Source organism: Protopterus annectens, chromosome 2.part0, assembly GCF_019279795.1.
Source record: "Protopterus annectens isolate FY-2018-M chromosome 2.part0, PAN1.0, whole genome shotgun sequence".
Classification (NCBI taxonomy): domain Eukaryota; kingdom Metazoa; phylum Chordata; order Ceratodontiformes; family Protopteridae; genus Protopterus; species Protopterus annectens.
The window spans coordinates 613,862,177-613,871,869 of NC_056728.1; the positions used below are offsets into that span (position 1 = coordinate 613,862,177).

Consider the following 9,693-nt stretch of genomic DNA (forward strand, 5'->3'; position numbering starts at 1 on the left):
TGTACCTTTGCTTTCATTCCAATCTTACATGAGAAGTTTACAAAGAAGGTGTCTATCTTTTCTCTGGGGTGGGAGTGGTGTAGAAATGCAGACACTATTCACAGATAGGTTTTGTGAATCTTTGCTAATGTTTGTCTTCTAGGTTTATTGTGAAATACTGTTTTTGTCAGGATTCAAGATTGAACTTCCAACACAACATATTTCTTTCTTTTTGGAACAGCCATTTATGGAGATTTATGATAAAAGGACAAAAGGGATTTATAAGCCATTGTTGGGAATGGGATGTAATGCCTTGTCAATGGATAAACCAAATAACAAACAACTCCAGAGAGGTTGTACCCTAACTTATAGCAATGATGTGGAGACTATAAGGCACATTTTATTTAACAACTGGAAGATTTTTGACGTAGGTGGCACAGACTTAGATTGGATTGGAAGCCCCCCCCCCCACAGTGATATTTAGAAGAGACTGGGACATCAAGACATATTTAGAATGGAGCAAGGCATCTAAGATATCCAATGTACATACCAGGGGAATGTTCAAATATAGGCATTGTTCCCAGTGCCCTTCTATTTCAGAAGGTGAATATATCTGGTTAAATGGGGTGGGTACTATCAAGTGCCCCAGGAAAGGTAATTGTGAAACCAAAATAGTGATCTATTTGGCCTTCTGCTTGAAGTGCAGGTCATTTTATTTAGGTAAAACCAAAAGGGCCATTAAAGATAGAATACATGAACATTTAAGAGAAATAAATAAACAAGAACAGAAGAATGCATTATGGAGACGCATTCAGAAAAATGAAGGACATAACTGTTTTTTTTTTTGTTTGTTTTTTGTTTTATTGTAAAGATCCTTGATAATGATTTGAGGGGGGGGGTCCTTGAAAGATTAGACTTGAAGTCAATGAGCTTGAGTGGCAACTGAAAACTAATGCCACTGGTCCGAAGTGGCTTAATGACTATTTCCATTAGTAGTCTTCTGAAGTTAAAAGCATTTGTCTGCTAGGAATATTACTCTGTACTGTGGGCAATTTTTATTTTATTTTCATTTTAGTTTAAATTTTCTTTCATTTTTTTCAGCTGTAATTAAGCAGTGGTGGTGGTGCAGCGGTAGCATTGTCGCCTCACAGCAAGAGGTACTCCCGTTCGATTCTCGGCTGGAGTCTGCATGTCCTCCCCGCGGTCGAGTGCCATTCGAAAGACATGCATGAATCGGCATGCCTTCGTTGAAGGTTGGGGGTCGGGCTGGCAACTCGACACCATAAAAAAAAAATCTGCTGCCAATCATTAGCGGACCAGAGTTCCACTTTGGAAACCCCTAACTGGGAAAAGCCGAAAGAAGAAGAAGTGATTTCTTTATATTTTTACTTTGTTTATAACTCAAATGGATGAATTTTGGCTTGTTTCTTTAAGTTTTTCAAATAACTAATTAAATTGTTGATTGATGAGTTTTCTAGGGGTGCAGTTTTACCAACACTATTTAAACTTTCTGTGTATGTGTGCATCTTTTAACTCTGAAGAAGTCTTGTTCATGTTGTGGGACAAAAGTGCTTACTTGTGGATTATTAAATAAGTTTTTGTTTTTAACATGTGGCTGTTGGTGATTTCTTCATATTATAAAGTGGATTTCCTTTTGAGTTCATTTCTGTGGTGGTAACACATGCTCCTAGCTTTTGTGGAGATGATAGATGAGAAGGGGAGAAAGATGTTTGTGGGATCATCTAGTCAAGTGCAAGAAAAGTGTTTTGTATAGTCAAATAAGAATTGCAAAGACAAGTAGTAGTAAAACCTGTACTGGAACTAAGGCTAGAAAGGACAAACCAGAAATTGTGAACATTTCTTATTGACAATAGGACATGAACACATGTGGTGCATTTGGCAATTTTATTGGCTTGCCAGGTGAAACTATAGAAGAGGCACAGGAAATGGGTAGAACATACAAAGAACTGTATATAAAATGGAAGTTTTGGAGGAGTTATCAGTATTGAGTGCTCTCACAGCAAGGAAATGTAAGATCTGGATCAGCTATGCCTGACAAAGAAAGTGGGCCGATGTTCAGAGAGTTGAGCAAGTGGTGGGAATCACAAAGAGAGATCTGCTGTGTCCTTGATGTACCTCTCTTTGGATAAGACAACATTGTGCTAATATGGAATGCAGAGACATATTAGGACAATTACACCACTAAGCTGAGGTTGGTGGGATAGAGAGCAGACTGCTAATGATAATAGGATAGGAAAAGGAAATGAGAGGACTATGCTATGCTAAACAAAGACAGCGACGGGCTGGAAATTACAGGAAACATTTTGGATGACAGAAGATAATTTCATACAATATCCTTAAAGTTTTAACATTTTAAGTATGTATATATCCCATAATGCAATGTCAGCTTCATGCACAACTTGGATCTAGGGATGTGAAGCAGATAATTTACCCAAGGGCTGCCACCTGTACTACTAATGGAAAGGTAGCTCCTAAATCCTTATCCTATGCATGGGTCACCTCAAATTATCTTTGGTATGATCCCACTTACTCTGACTGGGGGTACTATACATTTATTCACCAACGGCTTGGAAAGGTCAATCTACACCAAATGGGATAGGTTAACTCAAGCACTAAATGGAAATGGGCCTGCAAGGGCAGCAAGCCTAGTACATTGTATTTCTAAGTTAGTAAACAGTGTGCTCAGCATGATTGAAGTGTTAATACTGGTTCTGTTGAACTGCCATGTTGTACAGAATAAAAGTTGTTTGACTGAAGTAGTGGTACATCCTGATATTTCTTACTGTCAATGAGTATGGCTGAGTAACCATTGGTATGCTCTACTGAGTAACCATCGGTATGCACTGCTGAGTAACCATCGGTGTGCACTGCTGAGTAACCACTGGTATGCACTGCTGAGTAACCATTGGTATGCACTGCTGAGTAACCATTGGTTTGCACTGCTGAGTAACCACTGGCATGCACTGCTGAGTAACCATTGGTATGCACTGCTGAGTAACCATTGGTATGCACTGCTGAGTAACCATTGGTTCGCACTGCTGAGTAACCATTGGTATGCACTGCTGAGTAACCACTGATATGCACTGCTGAGTAACCATTGGTATGCACTGCTGAGTAACCATTGGTTTGCACTACTGAGTAATTATTGGTATGCGCTGCTGAGTAACCATTGGTATGCACTGCTGAGAAACCACTGATATGCACTGCTGAGTAACCATTGGTATGCACTGCTGAGTAACCATTGGTTCGCATTGCTGAGTAACCATTGGTATGCACTGCTGAGTAACCATTGGTTTGCACTGCTGAGTAACCACTGGCATGCACTGCTGAGTAACCATTGGTATGCACTGCTGAGTAACCATTGGTATGCACTGCTGAGTAACCATTGGTTCGCACTGCTGAGTAACCATTGGTATGCACTGCTGAGTAACCACTGATATGAACTGCTGAGTAACCATTGGTATGCACTGCTGAGTAACCATTGGTTCGCACTGCTGAGTAATTATTGGTATGCGCTGCTGAGTAACCATTGGTATGCACTGCTGAGAAACCACTGATATGCACTGCTGAGTAACCATTGGTATGCACTGCTGAGTAACCATTGGTTCGCACTGCTGAGTAACCATTGGTATGCACTGCTGAGTAACCATTGGTATGCACTGCTGAGTAACCACTGATATGCACTGCTGAGTAACCATTGGTATGCACTGCTGAGTAACCATTGGTACACACTGCTGAGTAACCATTGGTATGCACTGCTGAGTAACCACTGGTATGCAGTCCTACATAATATCAGAAGTGTGACCTTCTCAAGAGAAGAAAGGAAAACATGAAAAATGCCCTGCTAGCTACAAAATCACATAAAGCCACCATGAGGGAACCTGCCATGCAATTATTTTACTGATGAAAATGTGTTTTATTTGTCAGGGTCTTTGGTTTACCAAAGCTAAACTATTTAGCCAAGAAAAAAAGTAGAAGAATGACATTTAACCCACTTGAGCTGTTTGACTTCTCTAAACTTTTTGGCTGGGCTGCATACAGACAGAGATTTGTACAATTCCATGCAGTGACCATAAAGAAAGAAACTATTGAACTTCCTTATTGTATTATATGGCTCCTGATTTCAAGACCCTATACAGTTCTTTGTCTTTGCAGAGGGACAGAGAATCAGTGATTATCAATGTCTATGAATATTTTGTGCAAAAAAAAAAAAAGTATAATGCATGATAGGGAATGCTTCCACATATGTGTTAAAGCAAATGGTAAATGTGCTGAAACTTTTGTAGGTTAATTGGTCGAAAACAGAATGGTACTTTGAATATGACAAATAATGTGAAGTAAAATGGAAAGTTAATGGCAAATTTACAAAGATGTATAAATTCTGATCAGATTAGGTGAATGCATTAAAAGAAGAATGAATGTAAACTTGCAAATGAATGAGGTATGAATGTTATCACATGAAGCCAAGGTAGTATGCTGCACACGGAGGAAGGTATAAGAGATGCAAAATACTGGACCATTTTGCTGCTGTTTATAAGAAAAAATTACTTAAAGATGCATCACTTGAACATAAGGTTGAAACAATGTTCTGATAGCATGTTTTCTGTGTTCTGTCTCTCTTGTGCGTGATGTAGAAGCAGACTGGCAAATTAGAATTCCTTTTCAGAGAACACGTGCATTTCAAGACTGTTGCAGGGGTTGTTTCTGCTACGAAATCATGTAGTATCTGCAGTGGCATGAGCAAAGACTGAAATTCATTGCCCTGCAGGAAAAGTCATGTGTCTGAGTGGACATGACATAAATTTGAGTTTTGAGTTTATGTGCTTTATAGTCTAGACATAAACAGTTTGCTCTGCAGAGCTCTTGCATGCAAAGCGAGTCAGAATAAATGATGTCAGTGCAGGCATATTTTATGAAGCTGATCGGCTTAATTGTGAGCCAGTAATGATTAAGCTAAAACCAAATGCTGTTCCATATGGTTTAATGAAACAAAATCGTGCAATGTTATATGATGTTCCAAGTAGAGGCAAATACTGCTCACCACACACTTTGATCATCTTAAGCCGAGGCACTTAAAAGAAACCTCTGAAAACCTAAAAGATCTCTTAAGCCATCAAACTGTAACATCTGCCCCTCTACAATCATTAAAATACACACCAAAAGTAACACCTAACACCACACATAAGCCTGCACCCAATGATCCCCCAAGAACAAAGCTCATAATGCCAGAAAACACTTTATGTAGTGCCCTTGTCATAGGGAACTCCATTGTATGATACACAAATATTCATCTCACCAGGCTGGACAAGGAGAAAGATAAGTTAGTTGCCTATCTGGAGTTAGACTCTGCAATATCATGCAAGTAAAGTCATTGCACCACATGAATCAATATGATTCTATCATAGTCCATGTGGGTGTAAATGACTTGAAGCATACCTCACTGAACTATATGAAAAGAGATTTTATGGATCTCTTTGAATATGTGTCACAGATAGGTACATGCCTTGCATTCAGCAGCATTCTACCTTTGCTAACGATGATGCCACAGTATGAACAGATGACTGATTTTAATAACTGGCTTAGTTTCTGGTGTCACTCTAGGGGAATCTAATATCTATCAGCATGGAAGGACATGATTAACAGACCAGTTAGCTTTGCTTTACAACGGATAATCTGCACCTTCCCCCACCAGCATTTTGAATATTGGCTAAAATATTAACCACCCTCTAGAGTCTTTTTTAGGCAATGTTAAAATTAAAAACTACCAACATATCAAAAAAAATCAAAACAACCTTAGAGTACTACTGCGGTTTACCTATAAATAGTCACACGATGTATGTGCGAACAACATATGTGTGAAAATGAATTAGGACACACTCACAATAGCGATGTACAACTCAACGAACAAATAGTGTCAAACTGACCGGCATAACAAAACCAGCACCTATACGGACCAAAATTCCCTACTGCTCTGGCCCCAGGAACAAGTGCTACCATGGGTCCCAAGAGGGGGTGCAGGAACAGTATTTGGCTGGGTGGTATTCGATTTCGATGTGTCAACTGACGACATTCAGAATAGCCAACGTTTCATCCCGCAATGCTTTTTCTTGCTATTCTGAACATTCAACATTTTTGTGCTTGTTTTTTTCAAGGTAAACCTATTACTGCACATTGCTCAGAGCCTAAATAAGAAACTCCCCACCATACATGCTCTCCACACCCTGGAGAATATAGACATCTGTGCTGTTACTGATGCTTGGTTTAATGCCACAGAAAAGTATCCCAGCAATGGAAGGCTACAGTGCCTTCCACACATTTATACCAACAACAGCACAGACTGTGGGTAAAGGTGGAGTTGTCTCGATCTGTGTTAGCAGCAAATACAACTTTAGATAAATTAAACAGGATGATGAGGATGCCCTGGAGTTCATCCATGTCCAAGTCTCTATAAACAATGTTCCTTACAATGTTCTGGTCAGCTACCAGTCACTCTGTATGACTAACAAACTCACAACTCTCACCTATACCTACTAGAGGCACTTATCATCCAAATAGCCTATTCATAGGAGACTTTAACTATCCCTCTATAGACTAGGAAATGTACACTGCCACAGGTGCAGCATTTCCTGGACTTTTTCAACACAAACACCCTGGATCAGATAGTGGACTCTCCAATCAGAGGCTCAAACATATTGGACCTAGTACAGACAAACATGGCAGAGTGATAACAGGGGATCAAGAAAAGAAAAAAAATCATAACCAAAACTATAAAGAACAACTCTCATTGAGACAATAGCTCTCTGATTCAACTAATCAAGAAACTAAATGGTCTATTAAAGTCCAATAAGGCCATTTATGAGGTCAGGATATCATCCAAGGCTAAAGGCAATCACAAGGCCTTCCTCAGCTATGTCATGAACCTTAAAGGTAATACTCAGCAGTGTGCAGAACTGGCGATTGATGGCACAACCTTCACTTTCCAGGGTGACATAGCAAATCTTCTGCCTGATAAACTTAATTCTAATTTCATTCCCCTCTCTCCACATACTCCCTGTGAAATCCACTCTAGCATATCCCCCAAGCTATGAATAGGGAGCAGGCCCTGGAGGTACTTGCACACTAAGGCCAAAAACACTGCTTCAGTGACTCCCAACAATATATCTCCAGTTGCCTTCTAAATAGCCTAAAACATGACCTAGCAGGACCGCTTGATGTATGCTTCAACTACAGAATCAAAACAAGTTACATGCCAGGTGAAGGAAGAGCTACACGGTCATCCTTCTTCATAAAGGTGGACTATCAACTGACACACGAACTACAGACCCATCAGTCTAATAAATTTAATACACAAAGTCAAGGAATGAATTATCATGGAAATTAGCAATAAGGATATTGGCAACCTATGGATACTGGAACCATTCCAGTTTGGCTTTATTAATGGAAGTTTTGCCTACTTAACCTAGTAGACTTCTTTGAGATAGTCACTATGGCTATGGATGAAGGGAAAATAGCGCAAGCTGCCTACCTTCACCTGGCCAAGGCATTTGATACAATACCAAACTCAGATACTATTGACCAACTCTCAGAACTATGCGTAAATCTTTACATGACTCACTGAATTGCCAGCTGGCTCACAAATAGGACCCGCAAAGTCAGGATCAGTGCGACCACCTACAACAAGATACTGGTCACCAGTGGAATACGCCACAGCTCCATTTTGAGTCCTCTCATAGTTTAGTATCTATTTCTCGAATGTAAAGGCTAATGTCAAAGGTTTCTGTCTTACAAAGTTCACAAATGACTGTAAACTGGGAGTTATCAGAGATTCTCCCCATAACACCAACATCTTACTAGAGGATCTAACACAAACAAATGACTGGTGCAAAAGTCGCAGATTAAAACTCAGAAATGCATTATAGAGCCCTTTGGGAAATCATCCACCCAAGCTAACTACTTCATTGATCAAACACCCCTAACAGCTGACCCAATGGGAATGTATGTATGTAGATAGTAAACTGGTGCTCGACCAGCACATAGCCTGGACAGTAACAAAATCATTCTATGTAGCCCAGCCCATAAGCAAGGGTATGATATCCAGGTCCAAAGAAGTAATAGCACCGCTCTACTCAGCCCTTATCAAACCCATTATTAAGTGCAATGCCCCTTCTGACATGTACCTAACTAGGCACTTGCAACAGCTGGAATGCCCTCAAAGGTTCCTCACCAGGAAAATAAAGAATATGAATACCCTTTCCTACACAGATTGCCTTAACATCCTATTTCTTTACTCAGTCTCTTATAGGTTACTGAGATGCAGTCTATGGCTGGTACATAAGTCACCCCCTGATCCAGCTCTGTTGGAACTCTTGCATATCTGCAAGGCAAACAGCATCAGAAACACTAGATCAAATGACCTGAACTTTGTCTGCACAGTAAATAGAAGCTGGTAAAGGAACTGATATTTGTCTGAAAGGATTCCCACAGTATGAAATATGCTCCTCATCTACATGAAGCAGAGTTCATCACTGACCCTATTCAACAGAGCGCTTGTTCACTGGAGGGGAAATCACAAATTAATCCCTGGTCTGGCCCCATATATCTAATGGACAGGTGTCAACAGTAAGTAAGTTAATCCACAACTAACATATGCACCCCCATAACCCTTACTTACCTCTTTACTAACATACTCCACCATGTAGGCATCCATAGAACTTGGGGCAAAACTGGATTGGGTTGCACAGATATGCTTGTAAAGACCCTGGTGGTCATTAGTCTAGTATAAACCTATAAACCTATATTCCCAGGAATTAAAAGGTATGGTCAAATATAAGTGTGTGTTGATTTAAAAAGGCTCAGTGATGCAGTTCTGTATTTGAAAGATGTATTCTTTCTGTATTAGAAGACAGCACCAAATTTAGCCTATGTAAAATGTTTCCATGTTAGATGCTTCCAGTGAGTTCTGGCAAATACCTTTAAATAAAATTGCTTAAAGCTGAAAAACATCATTACCCACTCGGAAGGTTCTGTTTCAAAAGATTACTATTTACAATAGCCTCAGCACTTGAAATCTAAGAATAGATGGAGTCGCTACTGCTATGGATGGTATACTAGTTTTTGGTCCAAATAAGGAACACATTAATTGAGGTTAGTTATAGTATTTTAGAATATTAAAATTTCCGGTTTAAAGCTAAACCATGACAAAACCTGCTTTAGTTAAACAGTAGTTTGATAATTTGATAATAGCATAAATGACAGTGGAATCATTTCTGATGCAAGCAAATAAAGAAGTGAGTTACAATATCATGAAGACATGGTAATGGACAGTGGAACTGAACTAGATAATAATTGTAATTCTTACTTTCCTTAGATTAATATTAGTGGGATTCTATAGAAATGGGAATTCGGTGAAGTAATGACACATTCCACTACAGGACCAGGATTTCCTGTTGACCTTATATCAAACTCTTTATCCATATTGAAATGTGATATTGACCCAGGCCCAGATAATATTCCAGGCTATTTCTGGAATGAGCTATCTAAGACAATAGTTGATACTCTTTCATCATTATATACTCTATTTTTGTTATCCAGTGTTATTCCAGAGACTTGGAAACTTGCTGATGTGATGTCGATCAAAAAAAGGGGGTGCAGTAGACATGATTAACAACTATTGGTCAAGTAGTTTAAACTTAC

The 9,693-nt window shown here is 39.4% G+C and overlaps 1 pseudogene; it reads right to left on the reverse strand.

Annotated features, from left to right (window-relative positions):
- LOC122792760 overlaps positions 1–3,122 on the reverse strand; it is an 18,349-nt pseudogene extending 15,227 nt beyond the window's left edge.
- Positions 3,123–9,693: the final 6,571 nt, after the last annotated feature.